At 40.3% G+C, this 14,242-nt stretch overlaps 1 protein-coding gene across 3 annotated transcripts in view; it reads right to left on the reverse strand.

Annotated features, from left to right (window-relative positions):
• RNF144B (ring finger protein 144B) overlaps positions 1 to 14,242 on the reverse strand; it is a 98,942-nt gene that overhangs the window by 44,765 nt on the left and 39,935 nt on the right. The window contains exon 1 of one of the 3 annotated variants that reach the window (XM_005506020.3): positions 11,566 to 12,243. The exons of 1 other annotated variant lie outside the window; for it this stretch is intronic. The gene's annotated coding sequence lies outside the window, so the exon portion shown is untranslated. Of the gene's footprint in view, positions 1 to 11,565; positions 12,244 to 14,242 lie in introns of those variants that run through there. One more of the 3 variants, XM_021292307.2, reaches the window with a different exon arrangement.

The following is a 14,242-nucleotide window of genomic DNA, read 5'->3' on the forward strand; positions in this document are numbered from 1 at the left end:
CCAGGCAGTCTCCCAAGCTGCAACATCAGAAGGACATTGTCTGTGTGCCTGCAAGCAAGTCACTGTACTTAGCTGAAAAAATGTGTCTCAATGTGACTTTCACTACTTAGAAACATCACCTAAAATCATGAAAGTCTTATACACTGAAGCTGGAGGAGAATGAATGGATTATATTCAGCACCATAAGTCATCCTTTCATTCTTCACATGCTGCATCCAACAGCAACAACAGAGTTCTTGGAGAAGCTACTTCACGCCTTCTGTTTACAGGCAATTCTGCTGAAGTTAGTAGAGCTGTATGCTTTTAGCTGAATTTGGCGTTTAAAGGAAGTAAAAAAAAAAATGTACAACCATGAGACACATTGCTCCAGGAAATATTAATTGAATAAAAAGGGTCTTTTATGTGTTTTTCCCCTCTGACTGGCGTGTGCCTGAGCCCCATCCCACGGGGCAGGGTCAGCCCTGACAGTTCTCTCCAGCCCCGCACCCCCAAAGTGGCCACAAACCAGCACCCAGGCATGGACTTACACTCACATGATGGGACCATAAAGAAGTTGGGCTTAGATTTAAGGTCACAGTGGGTCTAACACATAACATAGCACTTCCCCATTTTACAAAAGCCATTTTATCATCAAAATGAATTCACAACACCTCTGCTAAGCTCCTATTTAGTGTACCAGCTATTCACTGAACTTTCCTGAAGAAATATTTGCAAGCACTGTCAGCTTGTCTCTCATGCCCTAGAGATTTTTTAAGTACTGCACCCATTATGAAATGACTTCAGTGCCATAAAAAAAAAAAAACTGTTTTGGCATTGTTCAGCTCAGGATTCTGTTGTTTCCTGTAACTAAGGTTCCCCCCCCTAAACATAAAATAGAAAAAGATGACTACCTGAAAAATGCAAGTGTTCAAAACCAATACTAAAAAACAGGCCCTTGGAGGAAAAGAATAATTATAAAAAGATTTAAAAATATAACAGAGTGGTACTAAGACAACGGGGTCAGATCACAGAAGATCTAAACTGAGCTATAAAAATAGGCTACGTGAAGACAGCTGTCAGAAAAATCACATTTCTATCAACTTCAGCAAAACCCCATCATTACCAGTTTTGGTTACAAGTCCTTAACTGTACCAGCTCTCTCCAGACAATGTTATGCAAAACTCATTTCTAAGGCAGCTTTTTTCATCCTAACAGCTCTGCACAAAGAATTAGTCTGAATCAAGCATACTAGTACTTCTGTGGTCTAATGGACTGACCACTAAACCACAATGTGTTAATTTCTCCTTCTTTTGATATGCACTGCCTACACAGAGCTACCTATCTAGACCACACAGCACTAATTATCAAGCAGCGATTTAGTAAGGATGTAAAACATATGATTAAAGCTCCAATTCAGGAAAGCCTTCATCTTCAAGAAGGACATTTAATCATATGTTTAAGTGTTCCTGTGTATCAAAGCCTGGACATTTTGCTTTATTGCAATGACATTATTAACAAGTTAAACAAGTACTTAGGTTTTCTGAAACTGTGGTGTCAAAAAAAACAAAGGAACTAGATTAATGAATAGGTCTAATTTTAAATAATTTTTAATACATTTGGAATTACATTACATATGTGCTTTAATACAGCAAGTCAATGACTTGATTACACGCATGTACAAGGAAAACCCATTTCTGGATTACCATACTATGATACCAAGCCCAAGCATTAGAGAGAATAAAAGTATTTGAGTATTTGTTCTCCTTAAGCAGGGCTTAAGAAAAGTCAGATGCATAATATATCATGACAGCTTTCTACACTATAAAAATTTTAAGAAAACTTGTTTAAAGAACAAGCAGCTTAAGTAAACGTGCTGTCTGGTACATGAGAACACACCAAAGGCAATTTCTCTCACTTGTTTTCATTGGAATTGGAAAAAAAAAATAAAAGAGCAAAAGAGCCCTTGAGCTGCTGTTCAAGCAGCACTGGCTGTATGTAGTATTTTCATTTCATGCTAGCAACCAAAAAATAAATACATCAAATAGTTTGAAAGGAATGTATGATGTGGGAAGCCTCTTGAAAAAAAAAAAATCATAAGGGACAGACTACATTAATTAAGAATATAATCCAGCTTCCTTCTAGGCATTTTTGTACCAGCACTTCAGGATGCCTAAAACACACATTGAACAGCTTCCCAACTCTCACATGCACCCAATAATTTCAAATCATTCTAATAAATCAAAATGTCACTAGAGCAAATGTAAATCACCATACTCCACAAGACTTTGAAGGCACACTTGTTGGGTAACACTGCATCTCTACTGTAATACTGTGAGGTATGAACAACTGAAATTTTAGACCAGTTCTTCGCAGGAACTTCTAACTACCCTTATTAATATGTCCTCAGGCAGTTTTTTTGCAAGAAGATGATGATGGATATTAACTGAATATAACAAAGCACTTTTTTTGTCCAAAACAGATCTGACTCTTTGCAGTTGTGGGAATCCTTTACTTTTCCTCGCAATACTGCTTTAGAATAAGCAAGGGGTGGAAAATGGGCTTTTCCCCCTTCCATTCCTAAAACCCTGGGGAGCCAAAGAAATGGGAATCTAACAGCTAATGGTGAAATAAATGCTGCTACTTCCAGCTGACAGGCTGCTAGGAAAGGCACTTTCTGATCATTTAAAGATAAAAATATACAAACTGAAAAATAAGTAATGCAGCCTGTTACTAAACTGAAGTGCACAATCAAAACATGGTCTTTGCCTCTTTTAAATACTGACAGGAGCCACAATGGCAATATTTATCAAATCCATGAGGACAGGAGCCAGCCCTTCTGTGTGGAATAAGGTCACACCATCATATCACAGAAGCCACCACGTTCACCCATCACAGTTCTGCTGGAACTGTGGTTGAACCAATACATATCAAAGTTCAGCATACAGCTCTGTCTATACTGGCAGGCTGGAAAACTATAGCTCCTTGCACCAGACCTACTGGATATGAGTCCTGGGCAGGCCTGTGGGCATCAGGTTTCAGACAACCCAGGTGTACCCAACTTATATCAAACTTACTACTCCTGGGCAGTGTGTTGGTGCCAGCCACAGGCAGCAGGCTATGGTTACACATCTGGTCCTGCAGGCCATCAGTAGCAGGATTCCCCTCAAGTTTTATGTTCACCCTGGCAGTCACAGAGCTAAAGAAATTTGATCAGCACAAAACACAATGAAACAGACAAATGGAAGCTGGATGACAGAACTTGTGTATTTTAGCATCAAACATTTCCAGAAATTTCCAAAACACATTGAAACACCAAAATTATACAATGTGGAATTCTAAGTATTGGTTACCCGAGTAGGGTTAGACTCTAAAGCTTATCTAAATAACAACCCCTATTCCTAATGACACTCTGCAATATCTGTCAATGTTAAGCTACACGGAATTTCCACCCAAACTAGCTTGGTGCACTTTACTTTTAACTTCCTGTTGACAACAGCTAATATACCATTATTAAATAAAAACACACTCTTCATGACATTAATGACAAAAGCAAATGATAGGTCTTCCTTTCTGACCACATGAAGGCTTTTGGTAACTGTAGCATGGTAAGTAAAAAGGAATTGAGCTTTTGGGAGGTCAAATGGGTTGACAACTTGGCAAGCTGTCTCAGCTGAAACAGGAATAGGAAGTCAGATGTAACAATTTGCCTTTGACACAGAAAAAATGTTTATTTTTGTTAAACGGATAACAAAACCTTGGGATATGTTAACTCCTTGAGCTGGAATGTTTACAGTTTAGATAGGGCCTTCTCAGAAGATATTTGTGACATTGGCCTGTTCTAACATCAAGGATTTTTAAAATATACTTGTAAACATGCATTGTTAAAGTGAAAGCAATGGAACTTTATTTTGACAGAGGGACCAACTTTTTGTTCCTATTATGTACTCTTCTTCTAAGAAGAAACTAACTGGGCTGTCAGGCACCTCTGCCTGGAGATGGCTCTTTTTCCAGAGCAGCCAAAGCTGTGTCTGGAGCAAGCAGTGTCCTGAGTGCAAGGCAAGCAGGTCAAGGCAAGTGGAGACGTGACACAAAGCCAGGCCTTGACAATGACAGCAAGAAACTTTTAGGGCCAAGGGAAGGGTGCACAGTTTGCCAGAAGCCAAAGAACAACTCACTGACTGAAAACAAAGAAATTGATCCTCCACTGAATTCTGCAAAAACATCATATACTAAAAAAATTTACTGAACACCATCTCTTGGGAAAAAAAAAATACAACACCACCTATTTAGGTATTTATTTTCAGAAGGGATGATCACAGAAATGTTTCTTTCAGTGCTTGCAATAAGATGATACCTTTAACATCTCTGTCAATTCACCTTGTCAGGCCAAAAAAACTGCAAACTTTCAAGATTATGGTCCTATAATCTTTGTTCACTCCAAGCATTGAACAGCACTCTTGCACAACTTTGGATTTACATCTAATAAAAAGCTCATTTTGCTTTTATAACAATTTTTGTATAACTGCTCGGTGAATAAAACTAATAAGTATAATGTTTTAATCTGTCCCTATCTAATCCTACAGTTAAATATGCTGCCCATTATTATAGAAGAAACATGCTGTTCAAGATAACAAAGATAAAACAGGTAAAACATTGAAAACTGCCCTTGATGCAAATGCCTCTCAAGGACTTAGACAGTTGGAGGACAAACACTACCCTGTGGTAACTTTCAAGTCTTAGATATTAATACAATGGCATTCAGTGAATCGAAGACTGTGAGTCCAATCTGAAGATTAGACCTTGGGGAAGTACTATCACTCATATAGGCTTTTTCCATTAAGAAAACAACATGAATAGCTACTGACTATACTGGGGTTTGAGAAGAAACAATACAGTCACTAAGAAGCAATAGCAGAGGTTTGGACCTGGACACAAGCAGGTTGTTTTGAAACCAAACGTGCATTTACTGAAGTAACCAGTACTGCTTCCCATGACTGGTCATTAAACTAGTTGGAGTGTGTCCCTAAACCACTCCTCTGCCAGTTCCTCAATAAGCCCTACCAAGGTCAGCTGCAAACAGAGACGAAGAGAAGACAGAGCACTGAACAAGTCCCAGCTCTGGTCACATCTACAGAGGCGAAGAAGAGAAGCAAACTCCAGCAACAATCTTCTGACTGAGCCTCTCTCTGCTTGTCCTCTCAAAATCTGTTTTTGCTCTCCCTCTTTTCCAGCCCACGCCTGGGAAGAACAATAAGCCCAGCATGCTGGGAGTCAGCTCCTGTGGGGAATTCCGCTGCAGGCGATTCCTTCCACACTGCCTGTTGCCCCAGCACGGAGGAGCCCCGTGGTGCCTGCTCCATCAATCAGGGTGTGAATACAGGGCATCTCTAACCTCTGATAGGTTTCACATACATTATGCTGAACAGGACTTGCAAACTACGCTGGAATAACAATAACATCTTCAACTTAGTCCTATGCTCTTGACTGACTTTTACAACTATGTATTTTAAAGTCACCTATATATTCCCACTTTTATAAATAATATTTTAACAGAGCATAATCTATTTTGCTCTGCATCTTATTAACTATGGAAGACAAATACAACATTCCCTTAAACTTGAGACAAAAAGCTTTGCAGCAGCTCAGTTGATGACACTGTCTATCACGCGACACAATGTTGTCTCATTGCTGCCCTGCCCTCTCCCACCTGACTCTGCACATCCATTTTCTGTCTCTGTGTTCCAGGCTCTAAGTACTCACAGGAAAATTTTTGCCTGTACAGTGTCAAGCACAGAGAACATAGTTTCTCAGGAGCTCAATGCAACTACTTAGAAATCCAGATGCTACCACAAGACATAAAATAAACCAGAAGTATACATCAAATGCAGTTAGAAGTTTGCATTCATCATTCCCTCACTTCAATTCCAAATTTCAACCTTCATTACAGAAATAATTTCAAAGGAGAACAGCAACCTGTAAACATACAAGATTGCAACCTCAAGAGCCTTAGTATCTGTTGAGAAATGTCTAGCCTCTACACGATCTTAGCTATGAAGTCGAAGCCCTGCCAATGGGACCGTCTTCAATGGCTCAAATGGACCTGCTTATGTGCGCAAAGAAAAGCAACTAAGTTGAAAGAAGCTGCCCCACCTCTCAAACACTCAGAAATTAGTATGTAGAACACAGTACTCAAGGAACTCACAGACTTATTACACTATATGGTGACAATCTTACAGAAACCTCTCTAAAGATATCTTTCTGCTAGCTGGTCTTTTAATTATGACCATGGAAACTAATGCCCCTCAAACGGGCATTTTGTCCTAATTGTTAAGGAATTAGGAAAAGGAGCTATGGCAAGAATTTTCAACTCCTTCTCTACTCCTCTCCCCACAACTGCATGCTTCCTTCATTTGTTGGCGCATCCTCCCAAAATGTGGGAAGCTAAAAGTCAACAAGAGGGTTGAAACTGGTCAAATCATGTACACTGCTTGAACCGGTCAAGTCATGTACACTGCTTGGGTATTTGCAATAAAAACATTGACCAATCCAAAAAACACATGCCCTTAAAGTAGTATCAGCTAAATTTTATACATACATATATATATATAATATATATATATATATATATATATACACACACACACATGTGCCTGTGTGGCTTTCATGCCACACCAGGCAAAGGGCATGATTGCCTTTCCCACAAATCCTCTCTGGAGACTGTGATGGAGATTCCCCACCACTGAACCCATCAGTACAACTGTGAGAATGTCAAGAGAGTGCAAATCTGCATTCTCTCCATTGTGCAAAACTTCAGCAAGAAAGTTATTGCTGGCCCCTTGGGTGTCAGCCATATAATATCTCAGCCATATAATATCTCAGCCATATAATATCTCAGCCATATAATATCTCAGCCATATAATGGGTAATCCCTATTGGGAAGGGTTCCAGAATCAGTGGTTAGCTGAGTGCCCACTGCTGTGAAAAAGCTTCAAGCGAGTGTAATGGTAAATAGCCCATGGGACCAGCTAGTTCTCCTCAATTACTACATCCATGTAACCTTATTTTTTAAAGGGGGGGAAGACCAGTTTGTTTTCCTTCACCATCTCCCCACCTTCACCCATCAGAAAGCTTCCAAAATTAAGCACAGGCAGAACACATGAACTTTCCTATCTATCAATACTTCTCAGACATACCCAGTGTCAGCCTGTATGTAACAGCTTCCACTTAATCCTGGAATCTGAAGGACCTGTATCAGTCCCTGAACACAGAGATACAGCTCTTCTGTTGCAATGGTTTTCCTTTGCAAATATACAGAGCACATACAAGTTTTCAGTTCTGCACATTTACTCCCTAGCAGTCTGAAGATACAATAGTCTGTATAACCAAACATGAATATCAAAGCTTCCAACCAGACAGCATACAGTCTTTGAGTAATGACTTACATCTTATATTTTCCCTCCTCTCCTCATTATTACAGTAATACAAAAGGCAGAAAAGCTTGCAAGAGACTCAAATACTGACATCATCAACTAAAAAAGAGAAACATGACCATGACGGTAAAATGGTATTTTTTTCCTTCTAGTAAAATGTAATTCTGTACTCTGCCTCCTAACTGGCATCTCTCATCTCTCCTTCAGAGAAGAAGCATGTAGAACAATTCCCCATGATGGCTGTGTCTACAACAAGCTCCAATGCACAGGAAGAAACCCCATGCAGGGGATGTGTTCTAGCATGTAGGAACCCCCACATGCAAGCTGGACAATATTCCACAATAATACACTGGCTATAGTTTTCATGAACAGCACATCTTGACTTCACCATCTTCACTGGTAACAGCTCCAAACCAAGACCAAAAAATATACCTTATCAAGTCCCAGTTCTGGAGCCACACAATAGTCCCACTCTGACTCATGCAGTTGCCCGTATTTACAGTCTTTGAAGTCTGTCAGATAGGTAAAGAATTTCTCATTAGATTTTATATAAACATTATTTTTACAAACAGTCCCTTGTCTGAGACTGCCTTACTTGAAGGAGGTTAGCCGTTCTGTCACAGAAGCCAGATTCATGTGTCCCAAAGCGCCGTGCCTGGGGTTGACCAGCTTTAGGACCCCAGAGATACTGACTCACTTGGAAACACACAGCACATGGATGTTTGTAGGTCCCATAGCCAAGTACCTCAAACTCTGCCGAAGTCAAAAATGTACTTGCAGGCACCAAGGACGTTCAAAGCATCAGGTGGCATTTCTCATTACAGATTATGGATTTTCCCCTGGAGGCTGAGCAGATTCCCCTAGAAATACAGTAAAAAACACCCAGCTCTTGGGCAACCCACAGTATTTTTTCTTTACTAACACAGAATAAGAGGAACCAGAAATGGACACAGCAACATACGTGTTCTCCAAGTGTCAACACATAGAGATCTAGGAAAATGCATCAACAAGATGTGTTTTATATAGCTACATCTTTTATTTCAAAGTGTGTTTACAATGCAGTTAACCTAGTCATGCTCTCAAGCCTAGAAATTTCCATTCAGCACCTCTGCTCCTCCCTGGAAGACAAGGAGTTAGAAAAGTCCCACTTCAGTAGGAAGCAAAGGATGAGATCCTTTGCAATTTGAGATACTATCTACTTTTTTATGAGTGTTTCAGTCTCTGCTAGCAATGATCTACTTTATTAATCTAATGCCCACTCAGTTCCCACTGAGCCAAAACAATTTACAAGGGACACAGAGAGATTACTGAACACTATTTTCTTACTGATCAGCACAAAGTTATTTGGCACAAGCATCTCTGTAAATATTTGTCCAAGACTGGGTAAATTTGCAGTGTACAATGGCCCTCAGACCTGTACTTCTCTCTGTCAAGCAAGAAGGCTCAGAGTCTAGCACTGGAGCTCAGCTGTGCTTCAGCAGAAATACAAAATGCTGGAGGCTGAACTTAGTATCATTGTCATCTCTCCCTCTGGATCTGTTCTTTTTTGTTTTGTCCAATGTTCCCCTTCACAAACAAAAAGAAGATTAATTCTGAGATGGAATGAATGCAAGGTTATTCCTAGCTGTTGGGTAATGAAGAGAATTTGTGAAGTGCATTACATGGGGCTGGGCTTTGGCACAGGGAAGCCAGAGGTGGTGACTGTACCCACCTCCCAGTGAGCACAGAGAGGAAGAGGACAGATCCAGAACCATATTCAGCCTCATGAAGCTGAGAGCAATATCTGCTTTGGTATGTGCAAGGAGGTCCGATGGCCTCAGTTCACAGTGGCACTGGCAGCCTGCCACAGGATTTTGTTCACATGTGCTTGTCACATCCATGGGCCCAGAGCTGTAATTATGGTCTCAGATGTCACAGTTCTACTAGCCCAGGAGAGATTTATGGATCTAATACATACAATCTATAGGCACTGTGTAGTTTCAGACACATTCAAGAAAACTCCCCACTCAAGAAGAGGGACAGCAAATTTAGAGAAGGTTTTTTAAGCTACACATCAAAGCAATACACTCCACTGGGTGTCCACACTAAAAGTCACTGAAGGGTCTGGACAGGATGGATTGCAGGCACAAGGCTCAGACTCATACCACAGATATTATCAGAGGCACACTAATGAACTGGCAACGAGGTTAAGTATTAGCGTTGCTTGTTTTGCTGTAAAGTGACTTGCTCTTTCTCACAGTTGCATTTTAAACGCAAGATGATAATAAGGACAAGTACATACTTCCCTCTTCCACCAGAAGTGAAAGGCCAGATAACCACTTCCATGCTGTTTATTTCTACAAAGTTTATGAAGCATTTAGAGAATACACTGTAATACAAGAACCTAACTAGAGAGAAACAACTCCATATTATTTGCTATTTATATAATTAAACTTTTCTCCAGGGTACACCACCACATAAACAATATCACCAAAATGTCACCATCTGTGGGAAAGAAGACCATGACTATCAGTGAGGAGCATGCAAGATTTAGTTCAGCATGGGGAACAGAAACTACCAGGTTGCCAAATGCTAAGCTTACATGAAGTATAGGAAGGTTTCTGCATCCTTGTATAAGCAGACAGCACTTTGCGTTAAATACCCCCATCAGACAGTAAGATGCATGGGAGAAAAGGAGTCTGGCTTGGCTCTGTAATAGGTCTAGTTTATTTTGAAGGAATAACTCCCACTTTACCACAGCTTTAGAGACTCTGCAGACACGCTTCTCAATCCATAATCTAAATCATTACTTTCAGCAGCATAATTCCAGCCATTCCCTTATCAATGTGCTGTATTTTTTCCAACATAGCTTATGTTCACTGCGCAAAGAGTTTCAGCCACTTTCATGCTATGACAACAACCCACACACCCACTCACATTCAAGCACGGACAAGGTCTAAACACGACAAGAATCAGGCCAGTATATTTGTTTCAAAAAATATTTAAGGACAGGATTTTGAACCTTCTGTTTCCAAAAATACTGGTATCCTAAACCCAGCGCTTGCCCTTAACTGACACCACTTGCCCTTCAGGCTGAGGGTAGCCAAACATATCATGTTGCTGTCCCTGCTCACGGTCAGTTGGAAAGTTGCATTGGGGTATTTCAGTCACAGCCTGTATCTCAGCTAAAATTTACTTCTTAAAAGCATTCAGTGTCTATTTACCAAGAGGATGGGAAGTCACCTTGCAAGGCTTCATTAACTACAGTCATCCTAAATGTTTTAGTTCTTACAGTGCTCTCTGAAGGAAGGTATTTGGTACTGCCATAAACAGTTAGAAAGAAGAGTGCCTTTGTATTACGGAAAATACAGAACTTTATAATAAACCAGACTGAAACATCTTCATTACCAAAGCAGCTTTGTACTGAGAAAGCAGAGCAAACACACCAGTAAATGCAATTTTCTGTTTATAGTGTAAAAGAATTAAAATTCCAAACTAGAAAACAAATGCATTGTATATTTAGTGTGTGCTTACATAAACCACATAACCCTAAACCCTGAACAGATTAGAAGTGTATGTTAACACTTACAATACAGATCAGAATATTTTTCCTTCCTGATACCAGCTGTAGAAGACCGTGGCAGAAGAAATACCTTTAAACCAGGAGGAAATCTCTGCATTTTAAACTCAGGCTCCCTCCAGCTTAATCAGATGTGTTTGCAGTACAAACAGAGTTCATGCATTTAAACTAAAAGAGATATATGACTGAAAGTATGCCATCTTAGCAAGTGTTTTCCACACAGATATGTCCTAATATTGCAGCATTTTCAAACACTTCACAAAGACATTTCTTTAAAAGTTACACTGGCAAAAGTAATTTCACGCTTTTGGGAAGCACTTGGTGTCTATTTAATTTTCTGTGCCCTTAACAGTCGGGGCTCCAAGATTTCCTTTTGCCTCAGCTCTAAGCACCACACAGTTCAGTATTAGCCAAACCACAAATAGCATTTATTTTAGCTCTTTAATCATTCTAGTTCTTACCTTCTTTTTTAACTAAGCCTTTTCTACTTTCTTCCATTAGAAGTAAATGCTGGCTTTCTGTTGTTTTCAGAGTATCATTTGCTTTTAAGGAAAAAAAATGAAACAAAAACAGACGGAAAGCTGTATTCCAACATACCTTGAAAGGAGAGTAGCATTCCCTGCCAGCTGTGTGACTTCCCTGGAGCTGCACTCAGACTCCAGCGTTCCAGAGAACCCCGATGTCACAAACCCCTGAAGCTGGCAACCGGGAGCCGAGGCAGATTGCTCTCACACGCCCTTCCCCTTCTGCGGGTGTCTGACAACTGCACGCTTTTTAGGACTGCAGCAGGACTTGCCTCCCAGCCCCTTTTGCCACTCTGATAAATCACCCCCTCCCTGCTATTAAGAGCACGCTGCCTTTATATCTTAAAAGCACAAGCACGTCACAGCTTGTATGCAGTAGCTGTGGGAAAGCTGCATTTATTTATACAGGAAGCTTGAGCACAGCACTTCCTACTTCCCATCCGAGTCTCAATTCAACTGCAGGTGATTACTTAAACCTTGTCAGCTTCCAGCCAATGCAAACCCTACTTTCTTATTTAGATATCTGTGCAGCTTTTAATTATAACTCCCATCGGAGTCCTGACAAGACAAAACTGAAAGAGACAAGGCATTAGATGCGACACTCATATAAAGCCTCCCAATTGCCATTTAACCTGTTTTAGGATATCAGTTTGTGTAGCAGCTGCCCTACCGGCAGATGATGTCTGAAGAACTGCTGTCTTCCACTTATCTCCATGTGTAAAAAAAATGGCATTTAAAATAAAAGTGATTTCTTCATGTTGGAGGGGAATGGAGAAAAAAAAAAAAAATCAAAACTCACAAGTAAAGTATCAACGTAATTTCAAATCTGAGTGCTTAGTGATGATGGTGCCCAGCTCATTCTGCCAATAGTAAATTTTGACTCTTTACACTGGGCTTGTGTGTTAAAGGGGCTGGGAATTCTGCAGTTCTGTACTCCAAACCTACAGGTGTGATTCACACCGGCCCAGCAGGAGGAGAAGGTATTATTGTGCCACATGACACCAAACCCTCAAGAAATTTTCCTGCGGTAGGAAATGTACCACACCCACAGATAAGATGTACAGATACATTGGAGTGCAGGGGGTGCAGGAAAACAGAAGGAGAAACAAGTATAGATGGTAATCTATAATTTTCTCTTGATGATGAAATAAGTTTACTTTGTACTTCATGCAACTATTGCTGGGACTTTGTCGTCAGTGTTTTTCTGTGAAGACTGATGTATAGGCATTTCTTCCAGGATGTACAGAAGCTCACAGCTGAGCTTTTAGTTATTTTCAAGCAATTATACTGCATCAGATTAATTTAAGGAAAAGGCAGAAAACTTGTGCAACTTTAATTCAGCCTCTTTGCACTTAAGCATTACACTTTGCTTGAATTATCATCACATACTCTTTTCCCCTTGAAATAAGTACAGACTTTATCAATTTCTTTGACATTGTGTGTTTTATATAATTGTATATCTGGGGAGGGAGGGAATAATCACCGGAAAAAATATAGCCATTCCAACATGCGGCATCATGTTGATCCCTACAGTATTCATCAATAGGATTACAATAGGATTAGGCAACCTAGAGCCACATCACAGATATTGCCACTTGTGCTAGCAGAGCATTTCCCAGCAGTAGCAGACTTTCGTGCTCAGCAGTGATCAATCCCAGACAATACTCAAGAAACAACTGGGACTCAGAGCTATTATTTGGGCTGCGGAGCAGTAGTAAAATTGTGGAATTCTGTGTCAAACTCCATGGTTATAGCAGGAGTCTCCCTCACTGATTAGATTTTTATCCTTCACCTTCTGTTCCAGTATGAAAAAGGTTAAGCCTCTACCACTGTCTCTTTTTCGCTACCTCTCCTTTCTTCTCCCTGTGCTCCAGCTCCTGTATTTTCTTCCTGCAGCTGCTACCTTTGCTACTTTGCCTCCATCACTCAGGTGCTTGTCAGGACACAGATGAAGTACAGCAAGAAAAACCTTCCTGCTCTCAACTCCTGTGCTCAGCACCACAGCACTTGAACTGCAAAGGCAGAATTCTCTCCAGGAGGAGAGGGGTAAGACAGGGAGGATGAAGGAAAACAAGTAACTCATACAGGTATAAGGAAAACGGCAGGGCAGTTGGTCCAGAAGTAGAGCAGGGCACCTGCCAGTAGCCAAGTAGTAAAAGTAGCATCTCGTTTGGTACTTACTCCTTCCTGGCACAATAAAAAACCAAGCTTCACTGCAGTAGACTTCACAAGTCAAGAGAAACAACTGCAAATAAAGGCTAATCATCTTTCCTTCAGATAAATGATAAGGCAAGCTTGTATCTAGGGAGGCTGTTCTTTTGAATTAAGGAAACCAGATGAGTCCATTAAAATGCAGATAAATTCTGGAACTTCAGCTGCAAACATCACATGATATTTTTATCCAGTTTCATATTATGTATCTCTATGCATGAAAGTTATAATGTGACTGCACAAATGTGCAAAACTGCTTACAGTAAAATTAATTTCCCTTAAACATCACAAAATTGGTGAGAAACATCATGAATATTTGTCAAGATATATAACTTTCTGGAAAATGCTAAGATGTGCCCATTCTAAGCACTCCACTTTCAGAGTATCAAATGCTAAACTGTGGTCCCCAAATTTACATATAGGACAATCACATCCTGATGCTCTGTGGACAGCTGGATATTCCCCTGCTTCCATCTTCACTTCTGTATTTGCCCGTACTTCTGTGCTCATCCAGAATTTCCACAGCAAAGAAGAGCTGA

This window comes from Columba livia, chromosome 2, assembly GCF_036013475.1.
Source record: "Columba livia isolate bColLiv1 breed racing homer chromosome 2, bColLiv1.pat.W.v2, whole genome shotgun sequence".
Classification (NCBI taxonomy): domain Eukaryota; kingdom Metazoa; phylum Chordata; class Aves; order Columbiformes; family Columbidae; genus Columba; species Columba livia.